Raw genomic sequence first — 19,769 nt, forward strand, 5'->3', positions numbered from 1 at the left:
GCAAGGAGTTGACTTGCCTCTCAATTTCGAGTAACTCTAACAAGACCAATGTGCTAGGAAAATCAGTAGCAGTAATGGCTGCCTTTTTTGGATGGGCGTGGGCAGTCAGCTGGATGGGGCCCCTGCTAAGCCCGGGAGCACTGCCGGGTCAAGCACTGCAAACAAGCTTCACAGCAGAGAAGCGTGAGTAATTTACTTATTAAAGAGATAACTGTAAGGTCCCATAAAAACAGAGACGTGTAAATCCTTACGCACAGGCCAGATGCTGGGCTTGGCAACCAGAACGTGCAGTAAACAATGCAGTCTAGGTTATACTGCTCAACTTCCAAAGTCTAAGGCTCCTTTTTGTCCTTAAATGGGTGACATCTCCAGGTGCACAAAGAAACGGCCTGCAAGGGAGTGCTCTGGTGTAGAGGGGCTCCCCGGATCCACTGAACCCACACAGGAAGTGGAGGGAAACCTCTGTGACTAGTCTCTTCTAACCTGGCCTTCCGTACACGAATACAGTGCAGACAAAGGGAGTCACTCTATTTCAATCCGGTTCTAGAGCAGTTTACATTATTCAGAAGAAGATAACTCTCATCAGTAATTGTCCAAACAATCCCTTCTGTGATCCTTTTCCCTGCGTTGGTCACAAATGCAGTGATACAGGTACATTTCTGAGATTCTGAGAACAAGAAACAACATCTCAGTGACCTCAGTTTTACTTTTTAACTCATTTCATTGCCACCAGTCATCAAGTCGGAGCAAAAAAAAAAAAGACACAAAATGTTAAAAAGTGGAGCTTGAGTTACTGAGAGGAAAAAAAAATTATGTCACTTGTCAGCAAATGTTGCCTTGTCAACTTAACTAAAATAAAGAGAGAATTCAAACAGTCCTTCTACAATAAGCTATTGTATGGCTCATAGGTCTAGGTCATTCACAACTCCCGGAAAGACCTACCTATTCCCCAAAAACTCTTATTTCGTATGTTCTCACGGGCTTTCAGGACTTGTGCAAATTGTTTTCCAAGCGCCACCCGGTCATAATGACCAGGTTCCTAGTGATAATTATGCTTGCCTGTCTATAGGTCTGTCAGCTAAAGAAATCCACAGACGGCTGTCAGAAGGAGCAGAAATCAACTCTGGCACAGCTGCGCTGACCACAAGGCATTAAAAAAACAACCCTCTTTGCAATAACCAGTTCTGGGCATCACTGGTTAAAAAAGACTAGTTTCCTGTTTTTCTCAAAAACTTCAGAGTGTGGGTATTGCTATTTTTTACTCCACCCACTCCTTTTCTCTTTAATTGTTGAAGATTCGGTGCTGTAAACACCTAATCATGGGTATTTTTTATATTATAGCTGCGGGTTTAATTTTAAGTCAGATCTGTCTTTTCCAAGCGAGGGCCTCCCTTGAGCCAAGACTCGCACGTAGGAGGAAGAACTGGGAGCTGCCAGGTGGGGCCTTGGGAGGAAGGGGGGCTGTTCCCCTGGAAAGGATCTTAGCCTGGGTATGGGCAACACCCAGCTGCTCCACACCCTGCCCAGGAGCAGGTCACTGGCACCTCCAGGCTGGCTGAACCCCAGAGATGGAGTCTGGTGGTCTTCATGTGGCCTAAGGCATCAAGTGCCCAGCCTGACATATCTCACTTATTCTAAGCTGTTTCTCTTCCTTGCTTTGAAATGTTAATTCCTTTCTTTCAAGGGGAGTTCTAAGTATATGTATGCAAAACCCACTATCATAAAGGCAGCTGTTCCTTCTGCCTGACCCATCAAGGTCCCTGTCCTAATGTCACCTCCTCCCACCCCACCCCCCAATTAATAGAAACACACACAGCATATGTCCTGGGAAGGATGATATATGAATTTGTCTCCCAAAGTAGGATAGAAGCTTCTCAGGGGAGACACTACTGTTTTGTTCCTGTACCTTAAATAGTGCCTGGAAAATAGCAGGTGACTGTTCAGAACAAATCCCCCCCCCACTCCATTGCTTTCATGACAGCCTTGAGGGCACCTCCTACCCTCTGTGCCTACCTCTGTGAAAGCCCTCATCAACTGTATAGTAATTTGTTTACATGGACCTTTCTTATAAACCCAGAGCCCCTGGAGGTGAGAACTGCTCTTTGCACACTGCTCAGGACCTATCACATAACAGGTGCTCAATAAACATCTGCTGAATATTGTTAAATGAATCACTTGTGATGGCCTACTTTGGGGCCAAGGACAAGGACTATGTAGACACTGTAGAAATATAAAAAGGAGTAAAAAATTGATTTCTGTCTACAATTTTTTTCTTTTACCAGTACTATATCTTTTGGACACTACAAGAAAAGTTTGAGGCATTTCCTAAGCCAACAGCATCTGCTCAAAGGCGAGGCAGTAAGACTTAATTCACATACACTTGTCAAAACAAGGACCAGAGAAAGAATTTTTAAGAGGAAGTTGAAAATAAAATGTTTATTGCTGTTCTGCTAAGTAAGAATTGAGGTAATATCCTTTGAAAGTCACTGGAAAGGAAGGATTCTAACCAAAATAAAAATCTTTGTTTTGTTTAAACTTCACAATAAGGACAGTGTAAACATTTCTTTTTTTCATCCCATAAGTCCTCCTTCTAAGAGAATGGCAGAAATTCAACAAAGGCGTTGATCCCCTCATACCTTCTAAGGCTTTCTACACTATGAAAGGCACAAGAAAAACTCCAAGCCACAGTGATATTAGTAATATTTTATTACTAAGCAGCGAAGTCTTTCCCTACTCATTGATAGATCAATGATCAATGAAAATAGCCTTCTCCTGTGCTAATACTCACACGATGGAGCCTTAAGAAGCAATTCAGGAATAGGACCAGCTCTAACCTATGTACTACAGATTTGACATGAGCAAACCACAGTTGCTATATATGAAAAATAGAGATGGAATTCCATGTAAACCAAAGATATAATACAATAACATTTCATGAACTATGAGTGACATGTCCAGTCCCAAGGAAATAATTCTGTTTCTTGCAGGTGTCCTTAGATAAAGTAGAATAGCACTATACAAATAATAGGAATTTATAAAAGGCACACACATACACATGTTGCAGTCAGGCTGATGCTAAAAATTTAATATTAAAAAAATAGAAGTTCTGTATTGGCTTTCTTTCCAAGTCTTCCATAAATGCCCTTGAAATTAGCCCTCTTCCTCTAAACAATTTAATGTCGCCTTAGGTCCTAAGTTGTCCGGCCCACACACTCAAATTACAAATAGATAAAATTCAGTGTATGGAACTTCTATTTTAGAAAGGATCCCCTTTCAAAGTGGACTCCTAAGAAAGCAGTGGTAAGCAGACCAGACAGCGTGGCCGCCTTCCTGGAGCTGAGCATTTGGTCCACCTGTAGGAGCAGATGCTTGCCCAGGACAGCTGCAGCAAGCTGGGGAAAACAGCTGGGGAGCCATTGATTTCTCTAATGATGAAAAGCAGCAACAACAATGAAACAGCGTTTAGATTTTTGTGATGTTACTTGAAAAAAATTTTCAGGAAACTTTAGGTCTATAAATATCAGCCTGGCAAACTCTGTAAGGCTCTGCTGTCAATGTTTTATACCTGAATCTTTCTGCCACCACTACATAAATCTCCATAAATAGAGAAGAAATGCTAATAATTGAAATGACTAACATAACTACAACAAGAATGAAGTTTATTGTACTAGATTCCAGACAAGGGTTACGTCTTCCTCAAACAATTTTTACTACTTTCCATTACTATTAAAATGTTATTAACTTTTATTTACTAATTTACCATTATAAGTAATTTTTACTACTTTCAACAGTCAAAAATATTGATTAATTGATTTGATACAGTAACAAATGATATATATAAAATGACAAAAATAGATTTGTTGGCATTTCTCTTATAAGTTCTCTATCATAGCTCCATATATAATACACCACAACACTTAACATGAGACCTCAGATAGCAGAACTGTATGTATAAATAAACTTTGAAATATAGTAATTTGGGTTTCTTTCATATAAATCCTGAATACAAGCCAAATCTTTTCTAAGCCTTATCAATGTTCTGGACATTAACACATAACAGTGTTTTTATTTTATAACCTCATATCCTTTTTGAAATGATGAATTAACTTTAGAATGTCAATGGCTATTAATAGTTACTATGCAGAAAATAACTTTCTAAAATATTGCTTTCTGAAGAATCAGAAAGCATATAAGATACGATGGCAACATATGCAAAGGCAGTGCTTGGCAAATACCAAGCTATGGATCCTCCTACAGACTTAATTGAGTTCTCAGGAGTAAAGGGGAGATATAGTAAGTTTAGAAAGTCTTTCCCCAAAGAAGTCATATTCAATAGTAAATGTCATGCCAGATTTAAGGTAAATGAAAAATGTCAAATCAAGGTTTTTCATAGTATCTCACTTCTACCTTCACCTAACCTGGACTTTACATATTACACATTTTCAGGGCCTGCTCTGTATCAAACCTGGGACAGGTGCTGGAACCTTCTGAGGGATAAGATGCGTGTCTTTTCTATGAAGAAGCTCACAGTCAAGGAAGATTTCTCATCCACAGGTCCCTAAAACACAGTTATAAGCAAAATCTGTATTTAAAGCCCATCCTTATTATTTGATCTGGCTTTTGTTCCAGTATGAAGAAATGTTTTATACTGCTATAAACAAAGACTAAAAGGATGTGTGTGTGTGTGTGTGTGTGTGTTAGTGTGTTAGCAATTTTCAAATTCATGTGCACAATTTACCTTTCCCTCTTCCACTGGAAAGACCACCCAGTAAGTAAGCAGTCAGACCAGCAAAAGGGCTAGAGGGGATCCCTTTGCTCCCTCTCTGCTACCTACATTGAGGATCACTCTCTAGTCTCCCTCTTCCCCTCTGTCCTGCAGTCTGTACTGGAACCTACCTTCACTGGCCCTCTCCTCTACTTTCCAGCCTGCAGGAGCCCGAGCAGGAACCTCCCCCAGATCCTCCAACCAAGAACTCAAGGAGTGGCCTAGAATCTAGAGTGGGAAAATGCTGTTTCCACAATAGACGAAATACAACACCTCGGCTTATCATTCAGAACGCATTTTTTCAGAGAAACTGACACCAGGTTTATAGCTCCTTAACTATTACTAATGCTTCAAGTACATTACAGGTCAACTCAACTTTTGTGACTTTGCAAAGAAACGTAAGTATTATCCAAGAAAACTGTCTATAAGTTGAAGATATCTTATATGCACACACAGGGGTAAAGAAACTGGAACCTTCACATGACACTTGTTCATCCAATATTTTTTGAGCACCTAGTAACTTTTACCTCAGTTAAATGCCTTTATTCAGCTCTCTGTTGCCCTTTTATTAAAGGATTGCCTCCTTTGGAATTGCAGCCTTCAGTTCAATCTACATCTCCTCTCCCCCCCCCCCCCCCCCCGTCCCGCTCTCCCACCCTCCCGCCCCAGAAATCAATAAAAGGAGGGGGGAAATTTACTGAACAAAATCTGTCATTCACATGGATGACACTTGGTCATGTCCCTCAATATTTTCCTTTTTCTGAACCCCAATAGAACAGATTCAGCGACTGCGTTACAAACTGCAATTACCTCCCAGAGGGCTGAAACACCTAACCAAGCTATCAATTCTCACTTCACATAATGAATAGGGTGTCCCCCAAAATATGTATATACACTTTAACAGCTGATAGCTTCAATTTGGAAAATGAAATGCATTTTAATAAGCACTACTTTTATAATTATTCTGTGTGTATACACTTTTGGGGATAACCTATAAATGTGCCTGAGTTCAGAATTGAAAAAGAGATTCTTCAAAAATGGTTCCCTCCATCCAAAGTTTTATTACAGCCTCTGTGGTTTTGGTTTCTGTTGTAGTTTTTTATTCTCTAATAAGAAAATAAGTGTCTTGACAGACACAGTTGCTCCAGGAAACCAGACCTCCTCTGAATGATTCCAGGTATCTCACATGCTGTCATTTTTATAATTCAAGATAGAATGTAGACTGCTATCTATAACCCATGGATTCACATTTTGTTTTCTATTATATTTCTAATTGCTTATTCAGTTAGGATGTGGGATGGTGTGCATTAATGTTGTCAGGAGCATTACAAGAAAATACTGAGTAGAAAACATAAAAATCCTAATTTCATTAAAAATTAACCAAAAAATGACATTGGGGTTATGTTACTAACTAGAGAGGGTCTCAAATTATTATACTAAGAAGAGAAAAAATGGAAAAACTTTTAAAGGCTAATGTTACCATTTTTTTTCTCTTTTATTTGCTTCAAAATCCTTGCATAATTAATACACTAATACTTAATAAATGCAAATAAACCTACCACCTCTCTCCTCTTGCAATTTAATTAGGTGATTGACTTCAGGCATACTATAAATTATGATGACAATTTAATTACTTCTTTAATGTGCACACTTAAAAGATTTATAACCAGGAATGGAACAGCCCAGCACATTGAGAAGAGGCACACCCAAGGGAGCGAGCACAGCCCAGGACAAGGGCACAGAGGGCAATTTCTACAAGACAGCGCTGCAGCAGAAGGGGTTTCCATGCTTCAGCAAACCACCCCTTTACTGCATCACGGTGAAATGCAAACGACCTGTATACGCTTCTTTAGAGCCTTAACTGTCTTCATAAGGAAGGAGCTGGACCTCCCATGTCTTTCTGTCAGCTGTGCCTCTGAGCCTGCCCAAGAAGGTCTCCTTTTGCAGTGAAAAAGCACAGACTTTTGAGAGAGAGTCAGACCTTGGTTCAGATCCTCCCTCTACCATTGACCACCTGGGACCTTGACAAGTTAACCTCTCTGGACTTTAATTTCTTCATTTGTAAAGTAAAGAAAATGCCTACCTTCCAGGGCTGTGATGGAAATTAAATTAGATAGACAGCCTGGCACATATTCTGCCTCTTACTTTCTCTGGAACCTCAGCCAAGTTGTTTGTTCTCCTTGTGCCCAGGATTATGGTCAGTGACTTATCCATAGCCAGCACTCACTGAGTACTTGTGTGGCAAGCAGGACCGCTTAATGTGTGTTAACTTATTTAGTTCTCCATCAAAGCTTCTGAGGCAGTTGCCGTTATTATCTCCATTTTCTATATGAGGAAACTAAGGCACAAGGAGAATAAACAACTTGACTGAGGTTCCAGAGAAAGGTTCCTTTTAAAAATAAAAACCTCCATCCACACAGATATTTCCAACAATAAACAGTGCCTGAAATTCCATCTCTGCTGTGAAGTTTTACATTAAGAGCTAATGTCTCCATTACCTCCCTGTCCTCTGTATGTAAATCCATATTGAAGTGCCTATCTTTAACTTTCTAGAACACAGGTATTTAGTCTGGGAGGTTCTCTTCATAAGGCACCTGTAAGCCTGATGAGCTTGTTTTTGCCCTCAGCCAGAAAATTAGTGGACAATCTCAGAAGCCATATGTATTTTGAAGTTAATAATAAGGAGAATTATTGGGAGGACTAATATGTAAAGCTGTGTAAAGGGTTTCTTTTTATCTTTAAAACAAGTCTCCCCCTTAGTTTATTTGGCCAAATCAGGATTTCATTTTACCCCAATAGGGTTCAAGTGTAAGGAGACCCAACCCAATATAACTAATTAGCCCTGTCTAACTGCTAAACAACAATTGCCCTTTCTCTTGAACTGTCTTTATAAAACAGTGAAAAAGAAGGTAAAAATTGAGCTATAATTTTTTGGTGGAGATTTTTGTTTCTCTTCTCTGCCCCCATGGTCCATGGTAAACTGGACAATGATGAAAGAGGGAAGATAGGGAATGATGAGATCTGTGGGTTAGGAGAAAACTTAGTCATGGGTATACTGACTCCAGTTTTTCTAACCAGTGCTGGTGAGTGTGGTGTTAGTGTTCTTCCAATCAGCAACTAGATATGTACTTGGTATCAATATTTATTTTAATCAAAATACATACACTTAATTCGAAAGCATCATTGCCTGCTTTTTTACTCTTTTACAAACATTTTACTATTATGTATTTTCACTTGCCTTTTTAAAAACTTTGCAACCCTACTGAGCATCAAGATTTATGTTAATGACTTTACAGAACGGCTGCAGCCAAATCTAAAGAGCACTGCTCACTAATGAATATTTCTTACTGTATAATACCCTCCACAAATTTCCATTCACTATCAGTGGTATCTATGACTATGGCAGCCAATCTGCTAAATATCTGATCAAAGATAAAAACAAATATCTGGCTTGCCCTGCCTTCTACAAACCAGTTGTTATCATCACAGATTGATTGCAACAGGTATGCTTTTGATACACAGAATCTGAACACACCATCTCTGATTCTTCCTCCACCCACTCCGTGACAGCTTTGGTCAGCAACAGCTGCAGCTGATATATTACTCTACTTGTTTAAGAGCATGGCATAAATAGAGAGATTGGGTGACATAAAGCTGTGAATGCTGGGCATAGCTCTTATAAAGTTTTCCTGAGCTAGTCAGAAAAATAAATAAGGTATGTGATCAAAGAATTTGCATGTGCCATCAGTTACTTAGAAAACACATGGGCAAGGGTGTGCTTTTGGTAATTAACACATTAATAGTGGGGGAGCAGCATGCAAGAGTTGGAAAGCACTCTGGTGATCTTAAGACAGTAAGAATCCCAACAGGATCCCATGTGAAATTCTTGAAATTATGTGCTAGCATAAGTTTATTTTTGTATATGTTCTTCCTTTTAAAAATAAAAAGAAATTTCCAACAGTCTCAGGGTCACTCATCTGAATAACCCAACTTCAAGTCTCACATATTATCATTTCATACCTCTAACTTGGCACAGATTAGCAACAGAAAGGAAACATATGTCTATAATCTTAAAAATAGAAAGACATCACATTGCAAGACTGCTGTGTCAGTTATTTCCGTTTTCAAGAGTAACACAACGCTCAAACAATAGTTACCCTACCAAGCTACAGTTCATGTAACCTCACAGTCCGGCTGATGATTGATGAAGGGTCAAGAGGATAGCAGACTTTGGTGTACGACACGTCAATCCTTGATCGACAATGGCAAGAGGCCATGTACTATAATAACGGAACAAATACTTCCTTTTACTGTACAGTAAATTCCTTCCTCTGATTGGCTAAAGCTTCAGCCGTGATTCACAAGAATAAAAATATGTTCTATGGTTAGCAAAACACATTTTAAAAAGCAGTCACGTAATTTCTGGGCCAAGTGAAATGTCTGTAGCCTATGGTTGTTAATAACCAGGTATATTTCTCTGCCTCTTTATGCTAAAACATTCACTAAAAAGTCCATAAAAGGACTTCTGAAAACCAACTTCAGCATCTTTTACACAACTATTTCATGGAGGCACACACCCATCTCTGAAGGCAATTAAAACCTTTCGGTATACACGTGAGGAACACGAATGTTCCAATCAGAGAGAGCATTTAATATGTGGCAAATCATATAATGATTTCCACTTATTTGAAGTTTTAAAAAACACTATCAACTCAATGCGATAAATTAATTCAGAATCAAGGGGACATATCTAGTTTGAAAGAAAATGAGATAAAATATTCATCCAAATGTTGGGAATTCTGGTTAACTGGCTTTGTAATGGTAACTGTTAATCAGAAAACATTTCAAACCATATTGTTGCAAAATCTTATTTCTTCATTATTCATGTGTACAATTTATTGCCTCTAGAATATTTTCTCCTTCTTGTTGTGATTCTGAACATCTATTCAAAATTACAGAGAAACATAGATTAGGCAGGGTAGAAGATTTGAATATATATTGCAAATCCTAGATCAATGGTTAAAAAACCTAGGATATTGTGCTCCCTCAGAGACAACTGGCGATGTCTGGTGACATTTTTATTGTCAAGAATGGGGACAGGGAATTCTACTGATATCTACTGGATAGAAGCCAGGCATGCTGCTAAACATTCTACAATGCACAAGACAGCAAAGAATTGTCCAGACCCAAATGTCAACAGTACCAAGACTGAGGAAGCCTGACCTAAAATAAGTCATCGTTACCTACATCTTCTCTAAAAAACAAAGTCCATATACACAACAACATTTTTTTGTATTATGGCTAATCAAAAATTTAATGCATATAAATAAATTTATTTATTTGACAAAAATATATTGTACCAACTATATACAATTTTTTTTATTCAGAGTAAAAAATGCTTTCATAAAAATCATGCACTCCAATGTAATATAAAAAGCAATTCACTCTTTAATCGTTAACAGGTATGGAATAATTCTTCCAATTTTAAAATTTGTTCTCAATAGTTTTAAAATTCTGAAGCAGGACAATGAATTTTATTTGATCATTTGATCTTTAATATGCCAAATAGGACCACCATGATAAGGAGAAAATCAAACTTTCAAGCTGTGTTTAATCTTAGAACAAAACAAACAAAAAAAATTATCTTATATAACAACCAGCATTTGAAAATGTACAATTGAACCACAATCAGAAGACTTACTTAAACTAAGGTTTAGATTATATTCCTTAGTAATTTTGCTTAATAATTTCAACACAGTGACCCAAAAATGGCGTGGGTTAAAAGTGTATTCGTGCTACTAATTTGTATCGTATGTGTGCAACCACTGAATGGGTGTTCATTACCGTCCTTCCTGGCACGAAGGGAAGACTGAAGATTTCTCCCACAGAACCCTGATCCTAAATGGCCCTTTGGAGAGATGAAAGACAATCCTCACTCAGAGGCCAGGAGAGGGGGGATGGGTGAAACGTCCCAGACAGTGTCAAGGGCAGCCCTGAACAGCTGCGGGTTAGCACACACACTCAGTGTCACAGAAGGAGGTCCCCGGGATCCCCACCAATACCACCCCTCCGGGTCTGTGACAGCACATGACCCTCTCTGCTCCTTTAGAATTCAGCACCGAGGTTACTATACATGTAAACATGTTTATAGAGCAGAGAAGAACCAGAAAGGAAATAACCACTCAAGTCCGGATACCTTCTTCTCTGACCTCACTGTGCCACCCATAGGCCACCGTCTGTGAGATAGGCATTGAGTGCCTCAGAGGTACAATTCCCAAATCTAAGATATAATGTAAAAGAACTCTGTAACCTGTCAAGCACTGTAAAGCATGTGAGTGTTTTCATGATGGGCCACCACAGCACTGCACCTTCTCTCTCTTTCCCACGCATCCTTCTGCTCTCTCTAACCACCCCTCCCTTTTCTCTTCCTCTCAAGAGACATATCATCAAACTCCACCAAATTCCATCAAACAGAACCTACAACAGCATAGGAAGTGGTGCATTCTGTCACTTCCGCATAAAAGTTTATTTCTTCTTTTAATCTATATTGAGTATGAACTGCTTTAGATGCATTATTCCCTTTGAGCTTCACAACAACCGTACCACATAATAAAATTGCCCCTATTTTATAGTTTAGAAAACTGAGGTACAAAGAGATTAAACATTTGTCCAATTTTCACCCAATCAAAAGTGAAGGAATTAGGAGAGAAGTATGATGATTTAAGTCCAGAGTCCACACTCTTAACCACTACCCAGAACAGACTCTCATTTTAAAAGTAATGGTATTTGTAAAACCAAATATCAGTTTTTGTAAAGTGAGCCTTATACTATGCAGATAGACAAACAATGCACAATTACACCCAATATATAAATATACGGAATGTTTCTCATTCATAAACCTCCCCATTATCCTCTTAATCTCTATGGGGACTTTGATAGCAGGACTGGTGAAATCAACATTTTGCTTAAGACAGGGTCTCATCAGTGAGCCAAATTTTCATAAGCTTACAAGGAAAGTAGCTTCTCCATTGAAATAGTCATAGTCATCTCTGATACCTGAGAAGTAATTACCAGTATCTTTGATGAAACAATGCAAAGCAGTGAATACGTGAAAACAATAACGATAATAATAATACGTGCTCTTTAAGACCCTCTTGCTTATAGAATGTTTCCATATACATATTTCATTAGATTTGGATCATCCAGCCATGAAGACAGGAGACTTGAAAGCAGTATTGGAAGGAAAAGGCAAGCTAAGTGTCAGAATAACCAAGAAAAGAACTAGTGTCCTAAATTCCCAAGGTTCTTATTTATGGCCAAAAATGCAATTTTGGAGCTCCTAAAGGGCTGGAAAAGAATATACATCTTGTGATTCCAAAATAATTTTGAAAATTCTTATTTTCTTTTTAAGGAAGCTAATAAGACAAGTCAAAAACTTTATAAACATAATCCCATCTGCATTTTTATACTATAAATGAAATCCTAAAAATACAAAATTTACCTTTTGAACACACTAGGCAAATAGATTCAAAAACTAAAATCACAGACATCCGTATTTATAAAAAGACAATAGAATATTTTTGCATTAGCACCCTATTTGCCTCCCATCCATTTTTACCTCTCAGCTCCGCACTTACTACTACCCTTCAAAGGCATCTACAAGTGATTTACCTTTGCCTGTCTTCCCACCCCCACGACCCTCAGCCTGCCATAGGACTTTGTACATTGTGGGGCATGGATTAGTTAATTGATGGAAATTAGGTTTTTAGTCCACCACTATAAAGTCAATGGATATATATATATATATATATATATATATATATATATATATATTTGAAAACACACAGACAAGCAACCCTAAACTCAGCTGAAATGCAACTATAAGCAAAAGTGAATTGCGGGTTGCATGGCACTGCAACAGAACGACTCTCTTTTAATTTGACAGCTCCCACCCAGTCATTCAGGCCCAGAGTAACAACACACAGGGTGTGTTCCCCTAGCTCCAGCGGTATCTTCTGAATCGCTGCCATTACCCGAGAAAACCCCAGGAAGTGGTTTGAGTAGCTGGACCAGTGCGCAGGTGTCAGCTGATGCCTCTCACACATACACACACGCCCGTAACAATGGGAACACTGTGAAACCAGGAGTAGCCTTCCCTTATCTTCAGAAGTTTGGGAAATCATTTCTAACCCAGTGAGTATATAACTTGGGAACAAGTCAAATGGTTAATTATTCACTGAGAGTTTAGTAATTAAGCTGTTTTAGACCAAGTACTGTAGGACCTGAATAGCATAAGGATGTCCGATGTCGGGAACAATGAGTCTTTGGAACCACTTCCGAAAGGCAGCAATCTTCCCTAAACAGTTATGACCAAGCAAGAACAAAGCCAAAGTGCAGGAAGTTGCCAGCAAAAACTAATCAAAATGAATGGTGATTTCATTTTTTCAGACTCATTTTATTTTAAAATATAAATCAATGCCATCTTTTTCTGTTCAAGCAAAAGGCTGGTGAAAATCACAGCACTACTCAGTGAAATACCAGCTGCCCATGAGTCTAGGGCAGGGGTGGGCAAACTTTTTGACTCGAGGGCCACAATGGGTTCTTAAACTGGACCGGAGGGTTGGAACAAAAGCATGGATGGAGTGTTTGTGTGAACTAATATAAATTCAAAGTAAGCATCATTACATAAAAGGGTACGGTCTTTTTTTTCCTTAGTTTTATTCATTTCAAACGGGCCGGATCCGGCCCGCGGCCCGTAGTTTGCCCACAGCTGGTCTAGGGGCTGGCAAGCCAGTGAGTTCACCAGGAAGAAAAACCATAGAATATCACAAAGACAGTCCTCATTTAAACAGCATTCACATCCTTACCTAAAAACAAAAGGGAAAACTCTGTCATCCAACCACACCAAATCTAAGGAAATACAAAAATTTGAATTAAATATTTACCCTTCTCCTGCAATTGAAGTTAATGCTTGTATGGCCACTTTTGAGGGCTGAAGTAAGGTTTCATGCAGTATTGGGTTTCGAGCTCATAAATTTCCCATTTAACATGGTCATTGTATTATTCCAATAGTCCCTACCCTTTTTAATGGAAACACCCTGAATCCACTGCTTCTTTACATTCTCAGTCCCCTCAACCTCTATAGGTATTAATTCTCCAAGGGATCTAAAAGGTCACCAGCAGCCACAGGACACAACTTCTCGACTACCCATATGGGCAGTGTTCCCCTAACAGAAAGAATTTGCAATGTCAATCCTAATGCATTACATAGCAAACCTTTTTCACAGGCACCACACAGCTTAGACCGAGGTGTGAGGCTTCTACACAAGAACACAGAACAAGATTCATCTGCCTTCAACACCCAGCAGTACAGCCAACAAGTGCTCTCCGAGCTCTCTCATGCAAAACTATAGAAACCTTTTGGAAAAGCCTTTGAATCTATTCAATAGAGAAAATAAATGGCTATTTACCCTAAACAAGATATTTATAGGAGCAGACTTTTTTTTATCATCTAAACTTTTCCAAAAGAAATAGATGCCTTGAAAATAAGCTATTTAAGCAAAACAGCAAATTCTGAGATGGACAGAGAATTAATCCAATCACCAGCATTATTTAGAATGAGGATACTATTTGTAAGTAATTGATGTACACAATGACCACCACAAATCACTGAGTGCCTTTACTATTATTAAACATAAAAAAATACTAAAAGTGTATTTGACTGGACCCTTTGAAAACAGTTAATCCATGAATGAAATATATGCTTACTCTTCATTTTGAGCACACATTTCCCAGCCATTCTGGATTAAAAGGAATTTAGCATTCGTGTACACTGAATTAAGCATGATCATACACAGCATTGATTCACAAACTGAGTAAAAGAAATAAGCCCATGATTCTTTATAACGTGATTATTAAACAAATAGATGAGGTGTTCCCTAGTTTCCAATTTTTTTAAAAAATTGACCAGTAATTTCTCTACTTGTATAGGAAATGAGTAACATCCTCCTGAGTTATCAAGGTTCTGACCAACAGCAAAAAGAAAAAAAGAAAAAAAAGGAAGAGGAAGAAAACCAATTTGCACCAATCCCTGAGCAGATAGCATGACTTCTGCTTGGAATGGGAAGGACATACTGTACTTAAATTTACCCACTACAAATGGTTCCCCTCCACTCAACCATTTGCTATTAAAAGAACCAAGCTGTTCTGGAGATAAGCAGGAAGAGGATATTGAAAATGTGTAGGTGGGATATTTTCATCGAGCTCTCTAAATTCCAAATACCCGAACAAACTGATCCAAATTAAAAACCCAACTCAAGCTTTGACCTGAGTTAATAATAAAAAACAATGCCCATTTATTTATTTTTTCAACTATTTATGAGTATATTTTTATAGAAAACTTTTGGTCAGATTGCTTACAACTGTTTGCAAAATACCATGTCATCCTAAATCTAAATTTTCATATTTCCCCCTTCTATTTCACGCTTAATGAAGGTACACTTAGTTGGCTGCTTTTTAAAAATCTATTTTGTCCCATGTAAATTAGTAGAACAGTCCAAATATTCTTATTGCTCTGAAATCAGTGTTTTTGGAAGACACAATGTCCTTATTTTGCATTTCAAGGCATGTACTGGGTGTGCCCTATATGCTAGCACCATAATAGTTGCCAGGGGGATTCAAAAGTGTTAGAACTATAATTCAATTATAGCCCCATGTTTAGGAGCTAACCATATAGTAGGACAGGCAAGACAAGATTACATAAAACAATTACATTCCTCTCTGAGGGTATAGACAGAAAGAGAAAAATAAAAATCCCCCAAAAATCCTGGAACAGAAGAGAGGAAGGACACTCAGAAAGGGAGTGAGCAGAGGCCTGAAGACCGAACAAACATGGCCCATTTACAGGACATTAAGGAGGTGAACTGGACTCCAGCAGAAGGCTGGAGACATGATGAGAACTAAAGCTATGTAGGTAGGGCAGCTTCAGAGGTCACCTGTCCTGCCAACTTTGTTTTATAGATAAGGAAACCAGGCTCAAGGTGATGAATGAGTCAACAAATACTGCCACGTGTCCACTATATACTAACACTGAGATGCAGAAGTGAGATGCAAAATGCCATTGACCTCGGGGAGTCCATAGTAAAAGAGACAAAAAACAAACAAACAAACAAACACATAAACAATTACACTGTTCATTTCAGGTTCTGATAAGTTCTATGAAGACAATAAGGTAACATAAAGCAAACTGGAGATAGAGGGAAGAAACTGCTCACTTGGATCACTGATGACCTGTTCAAAGAAGTGACATTTGTTTTAAGACTTGAATAAGGAGAAGAAGCCATACCTCAGATATGGGTTAAAAGCATTCTAAACAGGAAAAGCATAAATGCAAAGACCAAGAGAGGAATAGCTTAGCAAGTTTAAGGACTAGAATGAAAGCTAGTATGGTTGAGCCTAACAGGGAGTGTGGAGTGTGGAGGGAGATGTGCTCAGAGAGGCAGAGCCCTGCAAGCCATGGTGAATGGCTTAGATTTTATGCTAAGAGTAATAAAAGTCTATTAAAGAAATTTTAGCAAGGGAAAGCAGTATATGATTTATACTTAAAATGCTATTCTAGGGACTGTGCAGTCAGGAAGGCTAGTTAAGAGCTTTTGCAACAGAGTAGGCCAGATGCTGGTGGCATGTACTGAGGCTATGGCAGAGGAAACAGCAAGAAGACCTCACATTCCCCATTTGTTTTGGAGAGCGCTCCAAAGGACTTTCTGGACTAAATGTGAGGCCAGGGGGAAGGAGATGAAGTCTGGAATTTTGGCCTGAGCAACGAGGAGCATGGTGGTTCTATTTACTGAAATGGAGGTGGGGGGTGGGGCACAGTTGTAGCCAGAGAACATCAGTAGTTTGTTCCCCTTTGACTGTCTTAACTTTGATAATATCCCTCAACAGCCAAGGGCACATATTGAGGAAGTATTTAGGTTGGGAACTTAGGAGAAGATCCATCCATGCATATAAAACTGAAAATTATCATCATATAGATGATATCTGAAACCATGAGATCATTCATATCTGCTGGAAAGATATTTTAGATAAAGAAGATAAAGGGATTTAACCAACAAAGAAGACTGAGAAAGCAATGTGACAGAAAAGCCTTACAGTGTAGTGTCAAGGAAGCTGGAAAAATCAAGCCTTTCACTAAGCAAGTCCGGATGGTCACTGTTCTCAATTCTGTTAAGAGTTGAAAATACAAAGGCAAAGAGCAAACATTGGCTTTGACATAATTTATTGGAGGTGAAAAGCTTGAGACCCTTAGTAGGGATATGTAAACTTGAGGACTCTTGATAAACACTGATGTTTCCAAGCCAAACAATTTACAAGCAGGTCTCTGGGTCCACTTATGGTGCTCTTTTGTTTCTTGGTTTGTTTGTTTTTTACTTTAAGTTGCCTCACATCCTATGGACAATAAAGACCCCATGATGAATTTTGAGCAGGGAAGAGGAGTGCTAAAAGAGAGTTAGTGTAAAGTTAATTTGGTCATAATGTACAAGATCAATTCGAGGTGGAAGATGCCCTGGTCCTAGTCTCCAGTGGTTGGGTGATGGGAGCCTGCATTTGTGGGGGCAGAAATGGAGGTGACTGGGCTATGGGGAAGCTCTAGGGAACACAGAGCACCAGAACAAGTTAGAATGACTTTAAACTGAGTGCCACTGACACTAAAAGTCATTCAACAAGGTTGGAGAAAATAATGTTGTGACATACAAAAAGGCTAAGCACTTTAGAAAATTTCTATTACAGAATATGTCACATGACATCTGTATTTTTGAAGATGGCATAAAGATGGCAACAAAAATATCAACTTTCTGTATTTTTGTTCTCTTTATTATCATATACTATATGCAGGCTTTGTTTATTATTGCTAATACTTTGAATAAAACATAAGCTAACCACTATTGTACTAACAAGCTCATGAACTACATATATGTCTAATTATTTTCAATAAAGAATGTCCTCTTTAATATTCAATTTTTATTAGCCAGACAGCTAATTGTTACTAAGACCCAATGAAGACTATAAGATCACAATACAATTCAATATTTCTAATAAGTACCCCAATAAATATTTTTAATTGCCTAGGAGATAAATAATATAATATTGACAATTTGGAAGTACAATGCCATTTCAGAAACATTTCCATTTAATGTTATTTAGAAATTACATATCATGTCTCCCTAAAATGCATTACTATCAAAGTCTAAATCATATTTCATTCCAATATATTGTATATCATTACATTCCAATATATTATATATCATTACACTTTTGATAAAATTGGAGAAATTAAAGGAGAAAATCAGAGTTTGGTACTTGAGTCCTTCATACTCCTATCCCAAACATTTACTGGCCTTTTAATTCCAACACATGAAAAGCACTAGAAAAATTACAAGTTATGTATCCCAGCCTCCTGAGAAACTATAATATTGTCCCCAGGAGGAATGCATACTTGCAAAGGCATGGAAAACAATCAGGATTATAAAATACTGTTTTGTGTTATTTTGTTTGTTTTTTTACAAAAAGGTATTGCAACTATGCCTCCTTATTTTGCTCCTTAGAAAGATGCACCTGTTAATCATGGAAACCCAACTTTAAAGATGCAGGGTTCACAACTTCCAAACAGATGCTGGGATTGTGTGTGTGTGTGTGTGTGTGTGTGTGTGTGTGTGTGTGTGTGTGTGGCTTAAAGTGGCGCCCACAAGGCAATGCAGCACTCTTGCAATACATTATTGAACTAACCTTCAACACATATTTCCTTCATCAATTTTTATAGGAGTAGAGGCAGTTCTTGATATTTAGACAATTGTCAGGCATGCTTTTTATATCACTTAAACTTCTGATACAGTAAATTGTAGCCAAAAACTCTGTCAAAATTGAAATCATACTGGCTTCAGTACAATGAGAAAATGATGGAAACAGAGTGTACTCTAAAATCATGTCAACACAAACTCATTAATCATTGCATTGCTAACAAATGTTCCTGATTTTAACATGTAGTTCAAAGCACAGCTCTATAGCCTTCTGTATAAAATATTTTCTCAAACTCTTCATGTCTAAATGGTAGCAAATCTATGCATTCATTAAGATAACAAATGAGAATACACATTTAAACAACTTCTCAGACCATTAATTCCTCTAGGTCAGGGGTGGGGAATGTCCGGCCCACGGGCCATATAAAGCCCTCGAAATCATTCGGTCTGGCCCTGGCAAGACATTAAGGGTGAGTTAATTAAATGTTTGACCAAATATAGCAGGCTAATTTTTAAGTTGATAATTTTGTATGGCCTGCAAATGATGTTATAAATATCTAAATGACCCTTGGCAGGAAAAATGTTCCCCACCCCTGCTCTAGGTGAATATTCAAAGCATGTTTCAGAGGTACACTTTATTAGAGAGAGCATTTGGAGGAGGAAGAGACGGTCCTGTCAGCTGTCAAAAGCCATCCCATAAATCAATGCAAAGTCAGGGACAACCCTCTCTAAGTTCCATATGAGACAAGCAGACACTGAGGATGACATCAGGGAAGTACAGAGTGTTTTCTGTGCCTCCCCAGATGTCCTGGCAGGAGACAGAGTTTCCCTATCTAAGGAAAAATCTGCCAGGAAATGTGTCTTGGTTGACAGCTCTAGATCACAATTTCTGAGTGGTGATCACGACTTCTAGTGGTGATGCTGAAAGGCCCCTCTGCAATCCTGCTGGAACTGAAGGCACATCCCCTTATCATCCTAATTATAGAAATCGTAGGGTTAGAATGGAGATGGGGTTTGACAGGCAAGGTGAGACCATGATGTAGTAAAAAGTACCTTGATCTTAAACTCAGAAGACCTTATTTTTATTCCTGACTCAGCTATTTATATATTGTGTGGCCCTGGGCATGTCATTGAACCTGCCTGGCCCTCGGTGTCACTTAGAAACTTGGGAATAGAGCAACATCTGTCCTGTCCACCATACAGGTTTT

The 19,769-nt window shown here is 38.5% G+C and overlaps 1 protein-coding gene across 6 annotated transcripts in view; it reads right to left on the reverse strand.

The window, feature by feature from the left end:
• Window positions 1-19,769, reverse strand: part of HIVEP2 (HIVEP zinc finger 2) — a 180,708-nt gene that overhangs the window by 99,065 nt on the left and 61,874 nt on the right. The window lies entirely within an intron of this gene.

This window comes from Myotis daubentonii, chromosome 6 (genome assembly GCF_963259705.1).
Source record: "Myotis daubentonii chromosome 6, mMyoDau2.1, whole genome shotgun sequence".
NCBI classification, from domain to species: domain Eukaryota; kingdom Metazoa; phylum Chordata; class Mammalia; order Chiroptera; family Vespertilionidae; genus Myotis; species Myotis daubentonii.